The sequence below is a fragment of the Eumetopias jubatus genome, unplaced genomic scaffold, assembly GCF_037043125.1.
Source record: "Eumetopias jubatus isolate StellerSeaLion01/CBP00866 unplaced genomic scaffold, mEumJub1_p1.0 scaffold_147, whole genome shotgun sequence".
NCBI lineage: Eukaryota > Metazoa > Chordata > Mammalia > Carnivora > Otariidae > Eumetopias > Eumetopias jubatus.
In genome coordinates this window covers 341,277-367,937 of record NW_028274953.1, presented here as the reverse complement: position 1 = coordinate 367,937, position 26,661 = coordinate 341,277, and the positions used below count along the sequence as shown (strand labels likewise).

The following is a 26,661-nucleotide window of genomic DNA, read 5'->3' as shown; positions in this document are numbered from 1 at the left end:
CACACAGAACGGAGTCTGAGGAACAGTGCGCTTCCCTAAAGAAGAGAAACTCGGAAATGGTCTGACTTCCCTCTGAGATGTTTCCTTTGTGTTTCGGGTGGCCTTCTCTGAAGGCCAAACGTTGGCTGGTTTAGTAAGCCACTGCAAGAACACTGAGAGGTCATCTTTACATGATGTCTTCCTTTCTCTCTTTAGGGATCTGAATAGATCCCATCATCTTTTCATTCAACATGTATCAGTCCTTCCCCTAGATAAATTACATCCGTTACTTTTTGCCCACTGTAGCATGCTCATGTTTCCTGAATTTTTTTCTTATAAATCTGGCATTTGACACTTAGAAATATTTAATAACATACGCAAATTTAGAGATTTTATTCTTCTCCTAGGAGCATTCCTTAATTTACAAAAGCGCTTCCTCTCAAGCTGACGCATTCTGACCCGCAGCGCTTTCAGGGAGAAGCACCACGGTGACTGCACCACAACGTCCCCGCTCCAAAACCAGCTGCCACCATTTCCTCCGAGGGTGGTCACGCAGATTCACGACGTTACGTACCGGGTGCTTCAAACAGCACCTGCCATGTGTTGGCGCTCTGCCTGGGCCTCAGCCATCACAGGTACAAAGACTTCCACCTGGAGCTGATGGAGCACCAGGAAGGTGCCGGCCATGGAAGAGCACGTTTGCTCCACCTGTGAGGCTGACACGTGGCAGAGCAGGGTTCTGAATCCAGTTCTGCAAAAAGTCAGAGATGCTCTTCCTATTAGAGGTGTGCTGTGTTAGCACCAAGGACATTTAGAGGTTTTGTTTGGTTTTAAAGGAGGGACGGAGGAAGAGGAGGGGAGCGGAAGGACGGCTGCCGACATGGGCAAGGAGCAGGTCTCCGGGCCCCCTGGCGGGACAGCGTGGGGTGGGGTGCCCGCACAGCTAGGGGCGCACTGAGTATTTCTGGGCACTCATTCCCAATGCACACTTCCCTGTCGAGGAAGACAGTCATGGTGGGTAATGTGTACTGAGCGGTAAGACACAGAATTAAGCCATCTGCCCAGGGTCACAGAGCTGGCTAGTGGCAATGCTCAGACGCTGACCGGGCAGCAAAGCCCCAGGCCGGAGTTCTTCACCTCCGGTATACACCTGGGAAAGGTCACCCGACGGCTTCTGTGTCCACGCCCAAGGGGAAGAGCATGGAGCCAAAACCAAAGGTGTGTGCAGAGCAGTGAGGTGAGGACAGACAACAGGAGGGAACAGAAAAGAAGCCACCCCAAAGAGTAAGCTGGGAGGAAACAGGAGTTGTATTCCATGACAGGATCACTTTTCAGATTTTAAAGCTTACTATTGAAAATAAAATTGACCCTCAAAGTCATCCTAAAAGTAAAACGATTAGAAATGATTAAGAAACAAAACATACCCTAGAACTTGTATATGCACAGGTAGAACATTCTAGTTTTGCTTACTAAAGAAAAAAAAATATTGCTATACTTCACAGAAAACATACACAAATATGCATGTAATCTGTCAATAATTTAATAATTTATTTTTAAATAGATTTAACTCTACTGAAAAAATAAGGACTTGAAGTATATTCAATTTCCTCAAATGAGCGCAAGTTTTGTAACAGACATCAACAGGGATAATTTTCCATGTTATCACAATCAGAATTTAAACTAATATGAATGTGTCACACACAGACATTTGGAGTCCTAATGAACACTACTTCATCGAGCTCCCTGGGATGACCCGTGTGGCCCGGCGGGGGCGAGGACACTTGCCAGCCAGCAAACGTGTCAGAACCACTCTGAAGCACTGCAAATAGGCACGGACATTCAAAGGGTAAGGAACGCTTTCCTAATGTTGGAAGGGTTATTTTTTAAAACAATATTTAGCTGAAAAAATGGAATACATCTTGTCCTTAAAAATATCTTTTCAAAGAATTATTTCATTTCTATTGCTTTGCAATAAAAATTCCTACAAAAGACAACCTTTTCTATTGATTACTCAGAAAGCAAGGTATGAATCCACGACAGCACTTTTTTTGTTCTACTCAGATACACCTCAGATTATATTTCAAATAAAAAGGAGTAAAATGCACAGTTAAAAAGAGCTTCTCATAAAGTGGACATCGGCAAATTCTGTGACTTGACCATACAAAATGTATTAACCAAATAATAGCAACTGAGATATCAAACTAACTTTTTTTTGGTTCCTATGTAACTTGCATACACATGCTGCCTACCTAAACAATTTCAGAAGTATAACAGAAAGATGATCAATTTAGGAATATAATCAAGCAGTCTTTAAAACTAAAACCTGTTTTCAACATGCTATGAAATGAAAATAACTTAAATGAGTTCAACAGTGTCGCACTATCAAATACTGTAACATACTAATGTAGATTCTATTTTAAAAATGAGCCATCGACATAAAAAAAAGAACGCAAACTGTAAAATAAACTGAAAAGAAAGTTCTTCAGTCTGAGCGTGCTGTTACATAAATACAGAGAATTCACATCTGAAAACACCAACATTTTTGAAAGTCTGTTTTTAGGTTATTTATATTAAGCTAAAATGAACAAGCTCTTCAGGACTGCATGTACTTTCTTACTGAAAGGGAAAATCAAGTCATTAAAGCAGCTGCTCCTTAATCTAGCCTACCTTATTTTGTGGATTGGATGTGTTCATTACACTTCGAGTCTCTTTTCCAGTATAAATGACAACACCTATTACAGTACCTGCAAAAACACGAAAGTGGTCCTTACAGAGATGCCTCAAAGGGGAAGCACAGAGAGAACACTTTCTAATCAATTGTCTTGATGGAAAATATTATTCACTACTTAATTTTATATAAATTTATCTAACAGCACATTTGATTTGGGAGGGCAAGAAAGTCTAATCTCAACTTTCAAAATAAGCTTTGAGGAACTCAACTGATTTTTTAAGCTATACAAATTTACCTATATACAACAACATTAGAAAATGTACTGATAATCTTTTCCCTGTCAAGAGAAAGGGTGACATCACTCGGTTCACGTGTGCAAACACCACAGGTAAGTGAAGAGAGGCTGTGTTCTCAAGTGGTCAGATGCATCATGGGACCTTCAAACCAAGACCGCACCAGCTGAACCACCTTCCCTGAGCGAGACTTGAGTACTACTAGGTATAAGAGCCTCCGCTGACATTTTAGCACCTATACAATTAAAACAGTAAGAGACAATTACATAAATAACATTTGATGTTGAATTTAGATGTTATTAGCCTTTTTTACTCATGTCTCCTCAAAGGTTGGTTTTCTAAGTGTGTATGCCTATCAAACTTAAGGTAAAAGAATACTAAAATACCCCTAGAACAACCATTGGATTACAAAGGCTCAGAGGCACTCACCTCTGTAATATTAAATTAAAAACCACAGAACAGGTCTGTTTCTAAACTGTAGCTATGCATAATCTATATTCCTAGTTTTCGTAAATTCTGAGGATGAGAAATGATTAAAGAAAGAAAATCACGTCCATAAATACCCACTGAGACCAACAGCACTGCAGAATTCACTATAATAATTGTACAAAAACTCTTTGATGTCACATTAATGTAACGTGTGAAATTTAGCGCGTTGTAAGTCAGGACCCAGGGAATAAATGTGATCCTAGTGATCTCTTGGATTTATATGAACAGAGAGCTGCAAATTATATGCATTAGATAATGAACGGTTTCCTCCATGGAATGTTCAGGAAGACAGGGAGGTGCTAGAGGGCTGCTCAGTGGTCACATCTGCAGAGGTTACAAGTTTCTTTCAAAATAAGCATTTCCTTTCTTCCCCCTGTTTTAATTGTGAGCCGCTTGCAGAGCTGTGTGGTTGAATTTCCTGAGCCCCTTGAAAGCAGAGCAGCCCCTCCAGCACAGAGGGCAGCCCAAACTGCACAGATGCGACCTCTGTAGAGCAGTGCCCAGCAGAGCTGCAGATGGCAGGCCTGCACTTAGTGCTCAGGAAAGCACAGATTACGTAATGAGCCAGTGCCGTAGAGGACCCCACCCCAAACACACACAGCTCTTGGGTCAAACAGTACATTCAATCCGACTGCGTCGGTAGTTTCTTCCTATTTTGCCAATTAAACTTAAAATATAGGAGTGTCTCATGTGAAATGAGCTCACTAATGTGAAAAAAGTACAAAAACAGAAGACAAACTGCAAAATTATTTTTAATATTAGCAGAACAAAGAGTCTCAGAAAAGACTTAAAAATTAATTAGGCTAGAAAACACTGTCCTAAAATCCAGACAAACTATTAGTAATGTTGATTCTAGGCTGGTATTGCACTTAAAAGTATCCAAAATGCAATCTGAGAAATGACAAGACTAAGAAAACGTAATGCATACAGATACACATAGATAGCATATTTAATCAGTACCGCAGGTTAAATATAATGTACATAAAGAGTATTTAACAGAATTCCTCCCATGGTTTTCCTTGTATAATCTACTGAAGTCTGGTAAAGGCTCTCCCATGCATTATCTCATCCCATTCTCACTGAAAAGGAATTAGAATAATGCATTTTTTTCCAAGTCGGTCATGCTTTTTAACTACTAAAATTAGTGAAGTCAGTATGGAGTATTTGCAGTACTCTCCATTCTTTTTGACAAAGGGCACCTACTTATGGACTAGTACAGGCTGAAAGGTTGACCAAACCCTGTATGTAGGGCAAATCTATCTATAGATACATATATATAGATACATATGGCAAAGTGGTCACCTGTTCATTTTGGAAACAAGACCAGAGAGGGAACACAACAGAGCACATTCATCAGAAAGTCTGACAGAGAGAACGTGTCAGAGACAGACAGACACATGGACAGACCTCGAGAATGCTCAACCATCCGAAGTAGTTCCTGACTGTCACTTAGGCACCTGCTGGCTCCCATGCAGAAGTGCTTTCCTCGTGCCAGTCTCAACAAAACCCCGAGCGTGGGCGGCCCACCCACTGCAGAGTTTTCGTGTGCCTGCAACAGAGGGGGAGCACAAAGGCGGCCAGCAAAGACTACGGATTTGCCTCAGGACAGCAACACAGCGAGACCGAGCCAGGGACACAGGCGGACACTGCGACCTGCACCAGGTCTGGGCCCCGCCCAGTGAGCGTGCCATGCGTCCGGGGACAGCAGGGCAGCTGCACCCACTTCCCAGCGGCCAGGACTGCCCAGTCCCGAGACCCGAGGTGCAAGCAGCAGCAGCGTGCGGCGCCGCTGTGTCCTCCGTGACCCCCACTGCCCTCCTGCACCACAGCTCGCGGGTCGTGTCCCTCAGGGGACTGCAGTGGGGCAGCTTCTCCTGCTTTCCCGAGGCCCATCAGGCAACCGCTCTGCCACAGGAGCCTCACACACCATGCCCACTAAAGGGACAGTGTGATTTTAAGTTTCTAATCTGGCACGAGGACTAGTCTCATAAAATATCATGCCAAAAATTACCAAGAGAAATGAAACCACACAAAAACGAAAAAGAATATCTATGTTCCAATTTTTTCAACCTAAATTATTTCATCAAACTGCTATAAAAGTATCCAAGTGTTTACTCTCATTTTCTGTATTTATCACAATCAGTACCAGCCCTGGACCCCTGTCTACGTACAGGCCCCCCTCTACAGGGAGGGGTCACCCTAGACCCCCGTTGGCACACACGCCCAGCAGCCCTGCTCTGGGGGGGTCACCGCCGTCGGCACAAAGGCCCCCGCTCCAGAGGGGTCACCGTGGACCCCCGTCACCACATACACCCAGCAGCCCTGCCCCGGGGGGGGGTCACCATTGTCAGCACACACGCCCCTGCTCTAAAGGGGTCACCCTGGACCCCCGTTGGCACACACGCCCAGCAGCCCTGCTCTGGGGGGGTCACTGCCATCGGCACACAAGCCCCCGCTCTAGAGGGGTCACCCTGGACCCCCGTTGGCACACATGCCCAGCAGCCCTGCTCTAGGGCACATCCCTGCTTCCAGGCTCTTGGCAGTTTAATTTCAGAACACTCTCTTGTCCACTTATCACTTGCAACGTGGCAGCTCTCTGGGACACTGACTCTGCTCTGCGAATGGCGTTCACTGACAGACAAGGGGAAGAAGATGGAGGGCACCACAAGCAGTTGTGTTTGTCCCTTTTCAGGGACCCTTGGCCCTCGGATCCTCTGTGGTGTTAACGTGAGCCCTCATTCCCATGCACTCAGAACCCCAGGATGACGGAGGAAGGCCCAAGTTCACTTCACCTAGGAGGCAACCTGAATTCAGTGGACACATATTTAAAAAGTAAGATTTAAAACAATTCTTTCTCAACTTATAATCAAGTATAAAGAAGATATGAGCCCTTAAATTACTCCTGGAAACCCAAGGTCTTTCAAACATTGCTCAGGATACAGCAGTTTCATAATATATAGAGTCTAGTAATTGCTCACATTATTAAGGTTTTTAAATAAAGGTAAGTATGTGTTAAAATATTTAAAATTAATGAAAAGAGCTTGCGTTTTTAAAATGTCCAAACACAAATGAAACTTAAGAGGCGTCTTAAGACTTAAGTTTTTTTGAACGGATGGTTTTTGAGCAGCATAAATACTTTCCTGGAAGATAAAAAGCCCGGGTGCACTGAATTCAACCCATGAGAGAATGAGAAACAGTCCTCAATGTGGCAAGCATATGTGACGCCTAGATTTGTGTCTGTTCTGCCCACGTGTGCAACCAGGAGCTTCCACGTGCCAAGGTCGCCTGGAGAGGAAACGTATGTACGGGGGTTACCGGGCGCATCACATAGGCCTTCTGCTCGGGGGCTTCTGCCTCTGTGAGAAGAAAGGCCACAGATCGATAGCGCTAGGGTCAGTAGCAACATTCTAATACACAGGGAACAAAAGAGCAAATAAAACGTATTTTTTTTTTTTTTAAAAAGCATCTTCAGTATGATGGAAACAAAACAGAATACAGCTCTAGACATGGGGAAAATGTGAAATCAGTGACCAAGTATCAGCTCATATGTGCTATGTTTTAAATATTTTCCTATCAGCTATTAAACGCTAAAGGCTGAAGGGTGACAGCTGTCGAGGATGGATTCCAATCCCGACCCTGGGACAGCCTGGCTGTGTGACCGAGCGAACAATGGGGGCCGGCGCGATGCGGCTGTGCAGCACCACACCGAGCCAGGGCGCAGCTGTCAGCAAGGTCAGCAAAGATCGGCAGCGTGGAGGACGCGTGAGCTCAAGATTCGGAGACTCCTCCTGGCCGCAGTGCCCTCTCCAGTGACCCCCCGGGCACAGCCAGTCTCCCCGTCCTGGGGTCTACACAGCCCGAGACCTGGCCTGCTCCCCACCCCTCCTTGGTGTGCTATCCTGACTTCTCTTTCTCTTTAGTTTGAGAAATTTAAAAGATCATCAGTACAAAAATCATGAAAGACCTCAATTTCTATTAAAATTGTCCTAGTTGCCCTCAGATTTTTATTAAACATAGGAAACATTAGTATAAACCTAAGGCCCCTCTCCTCCTCTATTCCCTAGAAGGTGCACACGTGGACCCCTACAGGAGCCTGACTGACACACTGCTGTGCACACAGGCCCCCACGGCGCACGCGCACAGAACTGCCCGGCCTTTCCCCGAGCCCCAGACACCAGGCCCCGGCACCATCCTCGTCAGCCTGCAGCTCAAGACGCCCTTACGTAGCTGCTGGTGTGCTCACGAATCCTCCCCACACCTTTCCACCCCTTGACCTCACGCACCTGTTTGCTCTTCCTTCAAACTCTGATCAGGTAAGGATTTTGGCTTCTTTGTTTTGGGGGCACCCTATACTTCCCTGTGGTACTCAGCAGAGCGTAAAGCACCCGCCTCACTTTATTAAAGTAGTCCTTGCCCATGCGCGCTCCCGAGGACAGTGCATTCAACAGCGCCTGGTCTCTGCAGAGGGATTCTTACAAAACCACCAGAAGAGCAACCAGGCTCTATGGGCGCTGGGCCACAGATTAAGAAGACAGACAGCCCTACTCTGAACATCCCCTAGCCTTCCTACCCCCACCAGCAGCCTTCACGCTCCCTGCTGCTAAGATTCACTCCTGTTTATCATTAGCAAGTCAACTACTTTCTGAAAAGCTGACCATCATTTAGATTTCAATACCTCCCAGAGAAATTTACTTCCCAAAATGTATATTTAGGTGACCTCCCTGTTCAGCCACTAGAAATACTCCAACATCCTCCAATTTCACTCAGAAGAAAATTAAGACGCTTTACTCTGGTCCCCAAAGGCCAAACAGGAAATATCTCCCCAGGCCCCCTATCTCATCTAATACTTTTCTCCCTGACAGACAAACCCACCACAGTGATCTCTTCCAAATTCTACTGGGTGACTGAGGAGTGGGAAAACCCCCAAATACCACCCCTTCCTTCCCCGGTTGCGCTAGGCCACCTCCCAGTAAGGGACATTGACAAGTCTGGCGAGAAGAGGGATCAGAACCCACGAAATGCCGCTGCCCTGCTCCACGGAGGCCTTGCTCCTTGCAGCGCACAGCCCACAGCCAGCGCTTGCTTAGCACTCAGCCCCTCAGGTCCTGCCCCACACCCGCCAACTACAGGGAATGATCCGTAAGGTCCCTGGGTGGTACAAGGTGGTTATTTTCAGAGATACTGCACAGAGTCACTGCAGCACAAAAGCACCACCAAATGTGAGAGCTGACACTAACAAGAGAACTTGTTTCATACCTGATGCAACAATGGTGCTCGCCCGCAGTGTATTTTCTAGGCTGAGACTCTCATGAATGGGTGGGTGGCAGTCTTCCTGTTCACAGAGAAGGGGAAAAATGGCAAGTTAGCAACTTTTTTTACTTCAGATATCTGCAGTGATAAAACAAACATACAAGCTGGATTCAGTGAATGAGCAGTGAAATGGCACTGCAGAATAAAGGTGAAAAATGGGAATTTAGACAGAGGCTCCTGGGAAGAGGGCAGAGCAGGGAGCACCAGGAATCTCTGCCCACCGGGCAATGACCACATGGCAGAATCTGTCTGATGGGACTATTTGGGGACTGTGGAGTCGGCTGAAGGCTTGCAGCTGTCCAGGAGAAGTAGTCAGTTTTGGTCTCTTCTAGCTCCCAGCACAGAGCAGCTACCCAGCCATGCGGCAGGCAGCTGTGCACGTGTTTCTGGGGCAGCCTGCAGACGCCAGGTGGGCAAGAGGCACCCCGTCCTCCAAAGAGCAGGAGTCTAAGCTCTGACCACTGCCGGCTGCTTCTGATCACACAGGTGCAGACACAGAGCCTGGCGGCCCTCGCTGTCGGCCCTCCAGCTCCAGTGACTCCAAGGGCATTGGAAGGGCGAGGGCCCCCTTGTCCCCCTTCTGGGAGCCAGACATTAAACACTAGAACATTCTAAAACAACTGCATATATGGAAAAAAACACAAAGTGACTGTGGGTGCCCAAGAAAAAGCTCAGAAAAGACCTGAAAAGACATTAAATGTACACCTCAGACTGATAACCCAGCACAGAGACAGTCTATAATCATAAAAAATAAGTAAATCAACAAATAAATATAATGACTAAAACCCCAGCAAGCCCGGAAGAAGGGCGAGAATGGACTTCCAGAGGTACATCATTACACTAAAAACAAAGTGTTCAATAACAAGGCATTAAAAACAAAACAACAACAAAAAAAGTATGGCCCATTTATTTTTTTTTTTTAAGATTTTATTTATTTGAGAGAGTGAGAAAGAGCATGAGAGAAGAGAGGGTCAGAGGGAGAAGCAGACTCCCCACTGAGCAGGGAGCCACATGTGGGACTCGATCCAGGGACTCTGGGATCATGACCTGAGCTGAAGGCAGTCGCTTAACCAACTGGGCCACCCAGGCGCCTAGTATGGCCCATTTAAAGGAACATTGTAAATCAACAGAAACAACCCCTGAAAAAGACCTGATGTCAGATATACGAGACAAAGACTTTAAAAGGAAAGTATTAAGGATGTTTAAAGAAATGAAGATGTGGAGAATGCCAAGAAAACAATGTGTGAACGAAACGTAAATATGAAGAGACAGAAAACCTCAACAGAAAGCAGAAGAAAGTCAAGAGCTGAAAAGTACGACGACTGAAATGAAAATTCCCCTAAAGAGATTCAAGGCAGATCTAACCACGCAGAAGAATCAGCAAACCTGAACACGGAACAACGGAAATGACCAAGTCTGGGAAACAGAATGAAAACAGGTGGAGGAAAATTAAAAAGGTCTGAGGGAGTGCAGGACACCAAGGTACAAACCAATATAGGTATTGTGGGAGTCCCAGAAGTGGAAGACAGAATGAAAAGGGCAGAGAGAATATGTGAAGAAGTAATGGATGAAAACACCCCAAATCTGATGAAAGACATGCATGTAAACAGTGAAGAAGCTCAAGCAAATCCAAGGAAGATGAACTCAAAGAGACCCACATAGAGACACATTATCATAAAAGTTTTAAAAGACAAAGACAAGGGCGCCCAGGTGGCTCAGTCATTAGGTGTCTGACTTTTGTTTCGGCTTAGGTCATGACCTCAGGGTTGTGAGATTGACCCCCACACTGGACTCCACGATCGGCGCAGAGTCTGCTTGAGACTCTCATTCTCCCTCCGTCCCTCCCCGCCACGTATTCTCTATCTCTTTCTCGAAAATAAATAAATAGGTCAGCACTATTTTTAATTTTTTGAGGCACCTCCACACTGTTTTCCAAACTGGCTGTACCAACTTGCATTCCCACCCACAGTGTAAGAGGGTTCCCTGTCTCCACAACCTCTCCAACATTTGTTGTTTCTTGCCTTGTCCATGTTTGCCATTCTAACTGGTGTAAGGTGGTATCTCAATGTGGTTTTGACTTGAATTTCCCTGATGGCTAATGATGATGACCATTTTTTCATGGGTCTGTTAGCCATTTGTATGTCTTCTTCAGAGAAGTGTCTGTTCATGTCTATTGCCCATTTTTTTGACTTATTTGTTTTTTGGGTGTCAAGTTTGAGAAGTTCTTTATAGATCTTGGAAATCAGCGCTTTGTCTGTAGTGTCATTTGCAAATATCTTCTCCCATTCTGTGGGTTGCCTCTTTGTTTTGTTGACTGTTTCCTTTGCTGTGCAGAAGCTTTTTATCTTGATGAAGTCCCAATAGTTCATTTTTGCTTCTGTTTCACTAGCCTTTGGAGATGTATCTTGAAAGAAGTTGCGTGGCCAATGGCAAAGAGGTTACTGCCTATGTTCTCCTCTAGGATTTTGATGGATTCCCGTCTCACATTAGCTACCCTATGACCCAGCAATTGCACTTCTGGGTATTTACCCCAAAGACACAGATGTAGTGAAAAGAAGGGCCATATGCACCCCAATGTTCATAGCAGCCATGTCCACAATAGCCAAACTGTGGAAAGAGCTGAGATGCCCTTCAACAGATCAATGGATAAAGAAGATGTGGTCCTTATATACAATGGAATATTACTCAGCCATCACAAAGGATGAATACCCAACTTTTACATCAACTTGGATGGGACTGGAGGAGATTACGCTATGTGAAATAAGTCAAGCAGAGAAAGTCAATTATCATATGGTCTCACTTATTTGTGAAACGTAAGGAATAGCAGGGAGGACGTTAGGAGAAGGAAGGGAAGAATGAAGGGGGGGAATCAGAGGGAGAGACGAACCATGAGAGACGATGGACTCTGAGAAACAAACTGAGGTTCTAGAGGGGAGGGGGGAGGGGGGATGGGTTAGCCCGGTGATGGGTATTAAGGAGGGCACGTACTGCATGGAGCACTGGGTGTTATACGAAAACAATGAATCGTGGATCACTACCTCAAAAACTAATGATGTACTGCATGGTGACTAACATAACATAATAAAATAAAATAAAATTTTAAAAAATTAAATAAATAAATCTTTAAAAAAAAAGACAAAAAGAGAATCTTGAAAGCAGTATGAAAGAAGCAAACCATCACATACAAGGAATTCCCAATAAGGTTCTATGCAGATTTTTCATTAGAAATAGTGGAGACCAGAAGGCAGTGTGCTGATACAAAGTGCTCAAACAAACACACACCCATGTCAGCCAAGAATCCCATATCCAGCAAACTGTCCTTCAAAAATATGGGTAAAGTCAAGATATTCCCAGACAAACAAAAGCTTAGAGAGTATGTGTCCCACTAGACGTTTCCTGCAAGAACTGTTCAAGGGAGTCCTGCAGGTAAAAGAAGAGGGTACAATAACTCGAAACTACATGGGGAAATAAAGATCTCAAGAACGGTGAGAATACAGGCAATTATAAAGGCAAATATTGTTGTAGCAATGGTTTGTAACTGCACTTTTTGTTCTCTACATGACTTAAAAGAATAATACATAAAACCTAGTATTGTTGTAATTTTGGTTTGTAACTCCAAATCTTGTTTTCTACATGAAGAGGCTGGGTGCATTTAAAAGAACTATTCGTTTACATTTTTAGTCACAGACCGTATAAAGATGTAATTGTGTGAAATCAGCAAACAAAAGGGGTGGGGACAGAGCTATAAAGGAGCACAGCCTTTGTATGTTATTGAACTTAAGTTGGTATAAATTCAAATTAGAGTGTTATATCTTCAGAATGTTAAATGTAATTCCCATGGTAACCACAAAGAAAACAGCTATAGAATATGCACAAAAGGAAACGAGAAATTTAAACATTTCCCTACAAACACCAACTAAACACAATAGAAGACAGTAATGTAGGAAATGAGGGACAAAAAATATATATATATAAGGCACACAAAAAATTGAACAATGACAGAAGTTAAGTCCCTTCTTTTCAGTAATTACTTCAAGTATCAATGGATTAAACTCAACCATCAAAAGACAGATTGGCACAATGGATAAAAATACATGATCCAACTATATACTGTCTATATGCTGAGACTCACTTTAGATCCAAAGACACAAAGAAGTTGCAAGTGAAAGTACAGGAAGAGCTATTCCATGAGAATAGTAAGCAAAAGTGAGCAGGTGTGGCTACACTAATATCAGCAAATTAAATGTGAAACCAAAAAAGGTTATGAGAGACATTATATATTAATTAAACGTTCAATAAGGCAGGAAGATACGATTATAAACAACTGTGCATCTAATGAAAACCTGTAAAAATATATGAAGCAAAAACTGATAGAACTTAAGGGAGAAATAGCTCAAGAGTAATAGAGACCTTAATATTCCACTCACAATTATGGCTAGAACAACCAGACAGAAGTAAGTAAAGAGAAAACTTGGCAAAATAAGCCAACTAGATCTAACAGACATGCAGAACATTCCACCCAAAAACAGCATACACATTCTTCTCAAGTGCACATGGGACATTTCCCAGGACAGACCTTATGTTACAAATTAAGCTCCAACAGATCATCATACAAAGTATCTACTCCAACCACAATGAGATAAAGATAGAAATCAATAACAGAAAATTCACAGAACTGTGGAAATTCAACAACTTTTAAACAACCAATGGATTACAAAGAAATCACAAAGGAAATTAAAAGATACTTAGAGACAAATGATAAAAAACTTGGGAGGTGCAACATAAGTGGTGCTAAGGGGGAAATTTAAAGCTATAATATATGCTTATATTAAAAAAGAGGAAAGATCTCAAATCGATGACGTAACTTTACAACTATGGAACTAGAAAAAGAAGACTAAACTAAACCTAAAGCCAGCTGAAGGAAGGAAAAAATAAAGATTAGAGCAAAGATAAATGAAATAAAGAACAGAAAAACAATTTTAAAAGTGAATGAAAGCAAAAGTTCATTCTTTGAAAACATCAACAAAACTGGCAAACCTGTAGCTAGTTGGACTGAGAAAAAAACAAAAAAGAAGACTCAAATTACTAAATTCCGAAACCAAAGTGGGAAAATATTACACTTCAACGGAAATAAAAAGGATTAAAAGAGAATACATTAGTACCCATGTGGCAAGAAATTGGATGAATGGATGAATTTCTAGAAACACAAAACCTACTAAGAGTAATCATGAAGAAATAGAAAATCTGAATAGACCTATATATCTAGCTAAGAGACTGAATCAATAATAAAAAATCTGACAGAGAAAAGCCCTGGGTCCAATGACTTCACTGGTGAAATCTACCAAAAATGCAAAGAAAGACTAACATCAATCCTTCTCAAACTTTCAAAAAATTAGAGAAGGGACATCTCCTAACTCACTCTATAAACCCAGCACAACCCTGATACCAAAGCCAGACACAAATATGACAAGAAAAATAAAGATCAACATTCTTGATGATCACTGATGCAAACAAAAATCTTGTAATACTAGTGAATAGAATTTAGCAAAACATTAAAAGGATTATACACGATGACCAAGCAAAATGCAAGGTTGGTTCAACATGTAAGCCAATCGATGTAATACATTATATTAACAGAATGAAGAAAAAAATCCACATGATCATCTCAACTGATGCAGAAAATGCAAATATTCAATACGCTTTTGTGATTGAGGGAAAAAAAGCAAAAGCATTCAATGAAACTAGGAAAAGAAGGGAACTACAGGGGGGTCTGGGTGGCTCAGTAGGTTAAGCGCCTGCCTTCAGCTCAGGTCATGATCCCAGGGTCCTGGGATCGAGTCCTACATTGGGCTCCCTGCTCAGCGGGGAGCCTGCTGCTCCCTCTCCCACTGCCCCTCCCCCTGCTTATGCTCGCTCTGTCAAATAATTTAAATAAAACCTTAAAAACAAAACTGGGGGGGGGGAACTACATCAACATAATACAAGCCATACATGAAAAGCCCACAGTGAGCACCATACCAGATGGTGAAAGACTGAAACCTTTTTTTTTGGTCAGGATGTCCACTTTCACTATGTCTATTCAGCTTAGAACATAGTACTGGAAGTTCTAGCTACAGCAATTATGAAAGAAAAAGAAATAAAAGCCACGTTATTGGGAAGGAATAAGTAATATTACTTGTTTGCAGATATGATCTTGTATGTAAAAAACACTGAAGATTCCACAAGAAGATTGACCTAACAAATGAATTCAGCAAAGCAGCAGGCCACACAGTCAACATACAAATAGCTGCATTTCAGGGGCGCCTAGGCGGGGTAGTTAAGCATCAGTTAAGTGTCCAACTCTTGGTTTCAGCTCAGGTCATGATCTCAGGGTAGTGGGATCAAGCCCTGTGTCTGGCCCTGGGCTCAGGGTGGAGTCTGCTTGAGACTCTCTCTCCCTCTCCTTCTGCACCCCCCCCAAAATAAATGAATAAATCTTAAAAAAAAAATCAGTTGCATTTCTACACACTACCAATGAACAATCTGAAAAGGAAATTATAAGAACAATTCCACCTACCTTCAAAAATAATAAAATATTTAGGAATTAACTTGAAAGACTTGTACAATAAAAACTGCAAAACTGATGAAAGTAAAGAAGACATAAATAAATGGAAACACATCCCATATTCATGGATTGGAAGACTTAATATTGTTACAATGTCAAGAATACCCAGAGTGACCTACAGATTCAATGCAATCCTTTATCAAAATCCCAATGACATTTTCTGCAGAAATAGAAAAACCCTCTTAAAATTCATATGGAATTGCAAGGGATCCCAACATCTAAAACAATCTTGGAGGAACAAAAGAACAAAACTGGAAGAATCATACTTGATTTTGGGCGCCTGGGTGGCTCAGTTGGTTGGGCGACTGCCTTCGACTCAGGTCATGATCCTGGAGTCCCGGGATCGAGTCCCGTATGGGGCTCCCCGCTCAGCGGGGAGTCTGCTTCTCCCTCTGACCCTCCCCCCTCTCCTGCTCTATCTCATTCTCTCTCTCAAATAAATAAAATCTTAAAAAAAAAAAAGAATCATACTTGATTTTAAAATTTACTACAAATCTACAGTAATCAGAATGGTGTGGTGCTGGCATAAAGACAAACATACAGACCAGTGGAATAAAATGAAGAGCCCAGAAACAAACACTTGCATAGATGGTTAAAATAATTTTTGATGAGGGTGCCAAGACCTTCCACCGGAGAAAAGAGTCTTTCAATAAATTCAATAAATAAATGATACCAGTGCAAAACTGGTATCCACATGCAAAACAATAAAGTTACCCTTCCCTAATACCACATATAAAAATAACTAAAAATGTACCAAAAACCTAAATGTAAGTCTTACGACAACAAAACCCTTAGAAGAAAACATCGGACAAAAGCTTCATGAAACTGAATTTGGTAGTGATTTCTTGGATGTGACACCAAAGGCAGAGGCAGCAAGAGAAAGAACAGACAAATCGAACTTCATGAAATTTTTAAATTGTGTGCATCAAAAGACACTATCCAGAGTAAAAAGACAACCCAAAGAATGGGAGAAAATATCTGCAAATCATAGATCTGACAAGGGATTAACATCCAGAATATAAAGAGAACCCCTGAAACTCATCACCACCACCAAAAAAACATTCAAAAATGGGAAAATGACTCAAATAGACATTTCTCCAAAGATATATAAATGGCCAAAAAGACATGAAAAGATGCTCAAGATCACTAATCATTGGGGAACAGCAAATCAAAAGCACAATGAGGTCCCACTTCACACCACACACTCATGAGGATGGCAATGCTCAGAAAAGGAGGAAACAGAGGATGTGGAGAAATGGGACCCCTGTGCGCTACTGGTGGGAAGGTAAAATGGGGCAGCCGCTGTGGGAAACGGTACGGTGGGTCCCCCAAAAGTTGAAAACGGAATTACGATTTGATCCAGAAATTCCACTTGTGGGTATAGACCCCCCCAAAATGGAAAGGAGGGTCTCGAAGAGATATTTGTACCTCCAAGTTCGTAGCAGAATTATCCCCAATAGCGACCACGTGGAAGCAACCCAATGTCCATGGATGGTTGGATGGATGGATGGATAGAGGCAGACTGTGGCCTATCCATCTAATGGAATATTACCGAGTCTACTGCACCTGCTACAACACAAATGATCCTCGAGGGCCTGGTGCCGAGTAAAACAAGCCAATCCCAGTAAGACAAACACTGCATGATTCTAGTTACATGAGGTACTTAGCCAAAAAAATCTCAGAGACAGAAAGGAGAATGGTGCGTGCCAAGGGCTGCAGGGAGCAGGTAGGGGGAGTGAGTCTTTCATTGGGAGAGAGTTTCAGTTTTATGATGTGAATGGTGGTGATTCCTGCACAACATAATGAACATATTTACGGCCACTGCACTATACACTTAAAAAGGTTTACGATGGTAAATTTTAAGTTATGTGTATTTTACCATAACAAAATGAAAAAAATTATACAAAACATACGGGAATACTTAAAGAAATGAAATTATAAGTGGAAAGAATGCCTTTAATCAATTCATTTTTAAGATATTTAACTTTAATATAAATAATTTCAAATTTGCATTAAACCACTACATGTTCTATTTCTTTCAGGCAGCAAACTAAAATTTTATCTTCCAATATGTAACTTAATAACAACCACAGCCCTCCTGGAAAAGTATAAAATATTATCACAGATAAATTATAAATTAACCCATCAACCTCTACTTAGTGGCTATTGTAGAATATTGCATCCTCGCCTTTTGCTAAGGAGAAGGGTTATGTTTTTCAAATACGTATATTCACGGGAGAAAAAAGTCTATCTGTGAACATTTTAAAACTAATACATATCTGTATCTATCTCTATAAAGGCAACATTTGTATTTTATTTTTCTTTAAAATTATTAGTATACTAGACATTTTTCATTTAAAAAAAGCTCAGAGGTAAGCTGTATGTTAGGAACTACTGTGTACAGATCTCAAGCACGGCCATAAGTCATTATCACAATAACAATAATGCACACTCTGGTTTTATCTTTACATTATAATGCGTATGTTTAAACACAAAAATATTTCAAATCTGGGGACTTTTTGCCTTGATCTGAAGACATGGTCTATACAGCATTCTTGCAATTTTGATTATGGAGTGTTTCTAGAATAGAGAATTACAAAAGCCCAGAGCCCTGCCCCTGGAAGTATCCCAGGAAAGATTTCAAGCGTGGTGGCATATTGCCTTTATATGTCTGAGGTACCAAACCTTCACTGTCCTGAGTGGCATGAGTCTCTCTTCTATAATGCCCCCTCCATGCAGAATTGTATCTTAAGATCAGAGAAGTAAAAGTAACTTGGGAAGGAGGAAACAAACTGAAATTTTCAAACATGCGTGTAAGAAACAGAGGTTTGTGCTACTGGTGTTTTCTTTCCGTTCACTCATCAAACCATTTTTTTTTAAAGATTTTATTTATTTGAGAGAGAGAGAGAGAGAGAGCACAAGCAGGGTAAAGGACAGAGGGAGAAGCAGGTTCCCCGCTGAGCAGGGAGCCTGATGTGGGACGCGATCCTGGGACTCTGGGACCATGACCTGAGCCGAAGGCCGACCCCCTTAACCGACTGAGCCACCCAGGTGACCCTCATCCAGTCGTTTTCAATGATATAAATTCTGGCCGTTTTGCTAATTACTTGGAAGACACTTGCTAGATATTTGGTTCTCTGATTTATTTGTGAGGTACAACATCTAAACCAATCCTGACAAGTTTCCAAAATATTTCCCCTAGTATTGCAAATATTGATCAGGTGAAACACTATAATTTAAATTGAATTCAAGGGAAGGGCTTGGCACACAGCGGCCTCGTGCACATGGGACAGCAGGACCAGCCGCTGCTCAGCCTCTTGCATTCCAAGCACTGGACAGTCAGCAGTTAAGTCCTCGGGCCACAGCCATCTAGAGCCCTCGCGAGGCCATCAGAGAGCCCTAAAAAGAAAGCTACCACTCGAGAGATAAGACAGGCTTCGTCATTTGACTGCGATGCCATTCAGTGTTCAAAACACAGGTGGGTGCTGTTTCTTGAAAATCAACCCATTTTAAGAATGGAGAGGGGTATATAATGTAAATGTGCCTAGGGTACGTCCTGTGGGAAGAGGAGAGTTCATTCTACTCTTTCCAGTATGCACTCGGTTCCTAGGCAGAGCCCACAGCCCGTGTTAGAGGCTGGGGCCGGGAGGAGAGCTGAGCGCGCCTTTCACCGCAGTTGTCCCTGGTCTAGTGCAAGAGCCAAAAAGGGACACACACAGTGACACACAGTGCGCCACCGGCGCACGCACGGACGGGCAGGAGCGCAACGGTAACCAAGAACAGAACAGAAAAGGAAGTCTTCTGAGTATCAGTTCTTAAACTGGGTCTAAGATCCAGGAGCTCTGCAGACGGCCCTTGATGAAAGGGATCTGTGGACCACGGCCCCCGTGTACGGCCAAAGCTCTGCTTCTGGAGACACACTCACTTTCTTTTTCATCTTACAGTCACTCTGAAGTTACTTCTTCAAATATAGTTTGTCAAGTAAAATCTATTCTACACTTTGCTGCATTTAGTAGGTGTAGCTGGAAAAACCTATTGATAATTACATAACGGCATCAATATACAAAATACTATGGAAAAGTATTTTTTAAGAAAAAAAAACATCAGGCTTCCACGATCCCACTAAAAATGTGTTTCTGAGAAACAACTTGGAAGAGTCAGAAGAGTCACACTAGTGTTTACGTCAGAAGGAGAAAGACTGTCACACTTCGGAGCACTTGTAACCACTTCAGTTTATACAGCTTCACAGCAATGGTGACCACAGCCTTACAAATGTTCAAACACAGCCGGCCTCTGACGGAGCTCCCGCACAGCAGCCCGCGTACCGTCATGAGCGTCTTTACCACACGGGACGGTATTCAAGTACTGTGCTTGTGCGCTCGATTCTTCCACAGGAAAATGCCAGGGAAGGGAGCTGCCACTTGGTCCCTCTGTTTAGAACCAAAGCAGCTGTTCAAAGCAGAGGTAACAATCACCTGAGAAATAAATCCTCCAAGAAAACGGAGTTCCCCTTTGACTTTTATGATTTTACAGAACAAAGCATCAACATTCAAAAGAGGAGTATGTGGCCTCTCTGCATCAACTGTTTTGTACTTGAATTTATTTATAGCTGAACTAAAATGTCTAACTTCTGATCCATTGAGAGATGGTCTTAGAATCCAACCCTGAAAGACACTGTTGGATAGAGAACAACCTATGTAGACTCACTCCTATTTCCCAAATATGGTCCACATGGCTTATCTTTCAATTATATGTTAATCTAGGAGTTACAGCCACAACCTAGCAAATGGAGTATATAATTTGGATAAAACCTGCCAGTTGTTGACTCACACACTTAACATTTAAAGTATGAAACAGGGGCGCCTGGGTGGCTCAGTCGGTTAAGCGGCTGCCTTCGGCTCAGGTCATGATCCCAGGGTCCTGGGATCGAGCCCCACATCGGGCTCCCTGCTCAGCGGTGAGCCTGCTTCTCCCTCTTCCACTCCCCCTGCTTGTGTTCCTGCTCTCGCTCTCTCTCTGTAAATAAATAAATAAAATCTTTAAAAAAAATTTAAAAAAAAGTATGAAACAAATAAAATGATTCTCTAATGTGAACTCTGAATTATCTTCACGTATCGTGGCAATTTCCATGCTTCTCTCCCCCCGACCCAGACTGTGAGCTATGTAACTATGGTGTTGACCTAGATCTTCTGAGCACCTAGCGCAGAGCAGGCACCCATATTTGCCCCGTAATTGAAGAAATCAAAGAGTAGAAACACGTGGAGCCCCCCCTCTACTCTCCAGCACCCCTTATCTTTGCACTCCGTGGGAAGCCAGCAGTCAGCTGTTATTCTAAGCTGTCCTATTCCGTGGCATGCCTTTGAAGCACTCCTTTGAGGCACAACCTGCCTGTAGCTGCCCATCACCAAGTGACCACAAAAGTACAAATGAGTACAATTTTATGAGTTTGAAACTCTTCCTAGGGGTCCCCACATAGGGACATCTAAACATTACCTATGCACACAGATCCTTTAGTACAACATTTTCCCACTGTGTCAAACTCCAAGAAAATAAGGCATTAAAAAATAGACATGGGGCAGCTGAATGGTCCAGTCGATTAAGCATCCGACTCTTGATTTCAGCTCAGGTCATGATCTCAGGGCCGTGAGATCAAGCCCCGTGTCAGGCTCTGCACTCAGCAGGGAGTCTGCTTGAGATTCTTTCCCTCTCCTTCTGCTCTTCCCACCACCACCCCACTTGTGCGCTCTCTCTCTCGCTCATTCTGTAAAATAAATAAAATCTTTTAAAATATGTAAATTTTGTCAGTCTTTCTATTATTATAAGGCTTTCTAAACTGCAAATAAAAGGTTCAATACAATTTCATTTTAGAAACTTAAGTTGGTTCTCCCATGACTTTTCTACAACTATTTAATCATGTGAATTCATTTTGTCTATTTCTAGCACAATTATGTACTGAAGAACACACAATATCTATGCAGTTTCTTTTCAATTCTGTAATAACAATGATGGACTTTAAACATTAAACTTTTTCTAATACTAAGAAAATTATTGTAAAAGATAGCTCTTTACCAATCTCAGAGAGTACAGAATAAAGATTGGGAAGATGGGAAAGAAATTATCTCTAAGTCACTTTGTCTCTCGGTTTCCTTCTCCTTAATGTTACACAGTTTGCAAAGATGAAATTTGCTCTGGGGAGGGAGAAAGCAAAATGTCACCACGTGAAGCTGTTTTCACAATAGTGCACCCCTCTTAACAAACAACAGAGATCTGCTTTTTAGAAAGGATAGAGTATTTTGATTGGAAAAGACCTGAACAATGATGAGTGTGCTATGGTTTGCAGAAGAAATGACAGCAGAAAGTACATATAAAGAACATTAAATGGGAAGGCGATGTTAAAGGCCTAGGAACACTGATAATATTTCAAACTGGCTATAGTTTTAAACTCTAAACTTCAGGGAGAATTGCTAGGTCCTGAACAATAAGCAAATCAATTCTATCAATAATAACATGGATCATTTCTATCACTCGGGATGTCATGCAGTGAGCAGCTGGGGTTACCCTGACATTATAGGGTAAGCAGCGGACAGTATTCACAATGTGCATAATTAGATGCTGCTCAGGCAACAGAATACATAATACGTGAATTGCCACAGGACACCTGAATTAATTTGCTCCGATTCTTATTTAATTACTTAGGCTGATATACACTATGTTTTCTCTCCCTTGTAGTTCCTACTCTAGAAAAGGAATATATGCAGATGTCACTTCTTTAAACGCTCACTTAATACTGGTGACTTCCAATTTCCAGTTAGAAAACCAGTTATTTAGCATGGTTTTTCCTTTCCTCCTTTTTGAAAGATGTACACAAAAAATAAAGCTTTTTCTCCTAAAATAATCCGGAATTCACTATGAATGTATTTAAAAGGAGTGAAATAAAATCTTGTCAGAAACACTAAATGGAGGCCACGAAAGGCCAGGACTGTTCCCATCAAGAACATGCGGTAACTCACACGAGCTAAATAGAAGTTCAGAGAACTACAAAGCCGCCATCAGATCCAAATCCTGAGAGAAAATCCTTGTGCCCTCTCCTGGCTCTGGAGGTGACTGTGCCATGTGGGGTACTTTTCCTCACTACAGAAACTGGAGCTCACAGTGTTTTCTTTCTCCCCTGTGTGCTGCGTGCACGAGCTACAGGCAGCCCGAGCTACCTGCACCTGACCCGTACGGTTTGGGGACGCAGTGGGACGGGAGCAAATTCAGGTGACTGCCTTCATCCCAAGCAAACCGGAAGTCTAGAGGACTCTTTTACGTACACCAATATTACAATCTCTCTTCTAAGCTGAAAATCCTTAAATGGCTTCTTCCTTCTTCTGACAAGACCTTCAGGAAGGAGCCTGGCTACCCTTCCCCCACATCTGCACGCTCACTCACATACAGTCTCACACGCTCGGCCATGCACACAGGTCACGCACCGTCCCATGCTCAGTCACGCACTGTGTGAACTGCGCTTTGCAGCCTGGCTGTGTTCAGCCAAACTCTTGCTCCCTCGCACTGATTTCAGGGGGATTCCACACATTGTCTAGCAGACATTTCCAACTCTTAGCAAGTGATAAGCAATATAAATCTGTGAAACAGAAAGGAAGTAAGCAAAATTTTATTCCAAAATATTAACAGTGGCTAAGTTAATAACTTTTTTTTTAATTTTATGCATTTTTTTGACAGAAGAAAGATTTGAGAGCGCACAAGCAGGGGGAGTGGCAGAGGCAGAAGGAGAAGCTGAGCAGGGAGCCTGATGTGAGGCTCAATCCCAGGACCCTGGGATCATGGCCTGAGCCAAAAGCAGACACTCAACTGACTGAGCCACCCAGGCGCCCCCTAAGTTAATAACTCTTATCGTACTAAGGAAGCCCTTTGGAAAGGCTTTTTCTCAAATAATGCTAAATTGTCTTTAATTAGAAGATGCTTTCTTCATAAATATTTTTACAAAAACACATAAAGATCTCGGTATTCTCTCCAGACCTCATTATGCACTGCCTCGTCTCCCTCATCTGTTTCCATGAACACCTTGAACATACTGTTACTGAAGCACTCGTAAAAATAAAGTTACAAAGCAATGGCCAATGACTATCTCCTCCACAGGCATCCTCATTTTTACATCCCCATAATTTCCTCATTATCTGGCATTAGCAAGTGCTTTCTCAAATGATGACAACTGCTCACTAATCCTGGTACGTGAACAAGAGGGAAACGAAGCAGACTATACCAACAGAAATCTGCAGCAGTTAAAAGTAAACTATAGACATATACTAAAACCCCTTAAGGATTATATATATATTTTTAAAAGATTTTATTTATTTATTTGACAGAGAGAGACACAGCGAGAGAGGGAACATAAGCAGGGGGAGTGGGAGAGGGAGAAGCAGGCCTCCTGCTGAGCGGGGAGCCCGATGTGGGGCTCGATCCCAGGACCCTGGGACTGTGACCTGAGCCGAAGGCAGACGCTTAACGACTGAGCCATCCAGGTGCCCCCACAAACCCCTTAAGTATTATGAAGCATTTATAATATCAGCTGTTAAAATCAAAAGGTACTGAGTCCTCCAAATCTGACTGGGGAGTCACTGGGGAGAAGGGACTTCAAGCTATAGCAAAACACCATGATCGTGCAAAGAATCCAATGAAGCACACACGGGTACATGAGCAGATGCACAGCCATCCAGTCAATACAAACCAGGAAACAATGTGGGTATCACAGTCTATTAAATCCTATCCAAACTCACACTGAACTAGTGAAAGTACTTCATCTTACTGGCTCGTAATATTTTCAGGGAGAAGGACTTTCTCCAGAGTAAATATGCTAAACAAAAACACTGTACTGACTATATCCCACAGAGACTGGATGTGGGAAAATTTAAGAACTTGAAACACTCTCTAGGTTTTCCCTTTTCAGTTCAAAGCTTCTGTTCTCATTTATTCAAATTTAAGGTTTGCTGTTTTTAACTTATATACACAATGAATATCTTTGTATTTAACACAAGATTTAACTTACCCTGGTAAATGTGCCTTCAAAACTATGAATATCCAGTTGTGGCTTCTGGGCATATACATAAGCACTGACTGAAAAAAGGTCCTGGAATACAGAATATCTGAATGAATTACATTATAATTAGACAAAATTACTTGGAAATTTTTCAATCACCAACTAATATTTTTCATATGTTATGTACCAAAAGCGATGGTTGGTTTTCCTATACTTTGTGTGCCAACACTAGGTTAGGATGGAGGATAACTAAGGGAAATAATTTTTAAGCTCAACAGAGGTGTGGCAATTTCTCTTGGTTCTAAAAGACTACTACTTAATGATAGGTGTATGTCGAGCACTTGGGAGTTGCTCAAAAGCTCCATGTTGCCTGGGGCTGTCCCAGATTCCAAGTTTAAAGGTGGAAATATACTTCGTGGAGTTCTGTCATACTGTGTATGAGTACTCAGGAGTTACATGGGTACCCAAGAATTTAGTGGGATTTAAATAATCCTCACAATTCTGCATGAGTTCTATAAAACAATTTAGCAAATTCCTAAATTTACTTGCATGTTTTTCTTCTAACAGCTACTGCATTTGCCATAAACAGCTGACTTCCTTGAAGCTATGAACATATTGCATTTCTCCCATGTGCCTGAAGCACATCCCCACGATCTATATTTACAAAATTGTATGGGAAGGCTTTAACTATTCACACATCACAGCAACTTTCCCAGAACTAGCTCTGAAGTAGAAAAAAATCGTTTAGATTACCCGACTCACAGGCAACAGGTAAATGCTTAAACAGTAAGTCTCTGGACATGACACTGAAGCACTTTATTTTAAGGCAATTTATAAAAGTACATCTGTTGATTTATAAATTTTAGTTTTTAAAACTCTATGTAATTTTATTAAAATAAGGTTATAATAGGTGAAAATGTATTGATAACAAATTTTACTTTTTTAATGGTGCATGATTATGTTTACCAGGAGATCACAAAGAATTTATAGTACCAAAAAGTTCCTTGCCTGTATGGACTTTAACCACCAACACCCACACAGGATTCTGACTGTACTGCCTACTAGACAGCCCAAGGGCGAGTGACTTCCCATTTCTTCTGTGTGGTGATCCCACACATCCTAACGTGACCGGCGTGTAACTGACATTAGGAGACAAAACTCCAAAGCACACAGGTAGGAAGCATACCTGAGTTCACAGAGGGAGGATGCAAATGATCATGTGGATGTAGAATGACCTACTAAATTTCTTATAATCTAAATATGCTCCTGTATTTTTCAAACTGATTCATGTGGACACAAGTAATATTCTTAGTGGGTGAGTTACATCCACAAATGGAGATGATACTGGAGCCTTTCAGAGTAAACTATCAGAAGTCTTTGAGTTCTTGGTATTTCAGTTGTTTTAAAATATATATCTATTCTTAATTGGCTATCAGAAAGCTGGACAAGTACAATGCTATACGGAAGTTTCAGAAATCTGTCCTTATTACAGGCCTGAAATTTAAACAAGACCCACATCAGCTAGGAGGGAAAGAACCCCAGCCCGCTGTGTCCCCATGCTCCTCGCCAGGGCTGCTGCCTGCCTGCCCTCAGGACCCTGAAGCCACAGTGCCCTGGCCCATGCGCTGCCCGCATTTCCAGTCTCTCTGCTGCCCTCTGAAGGAAGACTAGGATTCCTTTTCCGTTTCATTAATAATCTACGCGTTAACAACGGGCATCACGTACACCTGAAGATACCTGAAGGTGCTCAACTGGAAAGTGAAAAGAGACTTCTAAGTTTAAGGTAAATTCTGTAATACAAATGCAGGTTTGATACAACAATCTAGTGACTATTGAAAAAACGAATGGAAAAAGAGAAAACGAGCCACTCACACAAGAACTCGTCAGACTCAAGCTCACTGCACAGCAAGGTAAAAGCTGTGGATGGAGGGCCAAGCTGGTGTCTGAACAGGGTGGGCTTCCCAATGTGTCCTGAGAACGAGGCACCCCCCTCCCCCATCTCCACCGTCCCCTCAAGCCCTCCTTGGAGCAGGGCTGATGCTGCGTCTTAGCACAGCTCTCCCAGCATGGCCTGGAAGTCCCATCATCTGGAACCCTGGACTCAACAGATCCCAAATGCCTGCACTTGACTCTAAGCTGGACCCTACGTGGTCTGCCAGGGCCGTTTCAAGCATGGCACGATCAGCGCCAAGCTGAATCGAGGAACAGGCTCGCAAACAGAGCTGGGACCTGCAACAGGTGCAAGAATTCACAACCCCTGGAGGGAAATTAACCATTA

At 42.4% G+C, this 26,661-nt stretch overlaps 1 long non-coding RNA gene across 1 annotated transcript in view; it reads right to left on the bottom strand.

The window, feature by feature from the left end:
• LOC148161568 (uncharacterized) overlaps positions 1 to 24,439 on the bottom strand; it is a 36,328-nt gene extending 11,889 nt beyond the window's left edge. Inside the window, exons 1-3 of the long non-coding RNA XR_015767516.1 lie at positions 24,393 to 24,439; positions 8,689 to 8,764; positions 2,647 to 2,723 (exon numbers count right to left, since the gene is read on the bottom strand). This is a non-coding gene — a long non-coding RNA (uncharacterized LOC148161568). The remainder of the gene's footprint in view (positions 1 to 2,646; positions 2,724 to 8,688; positions 8,765 to 24,392) is intronic.
• Positions 24,440 to 26,661: the final 2,222 nt, after the last annotated feature.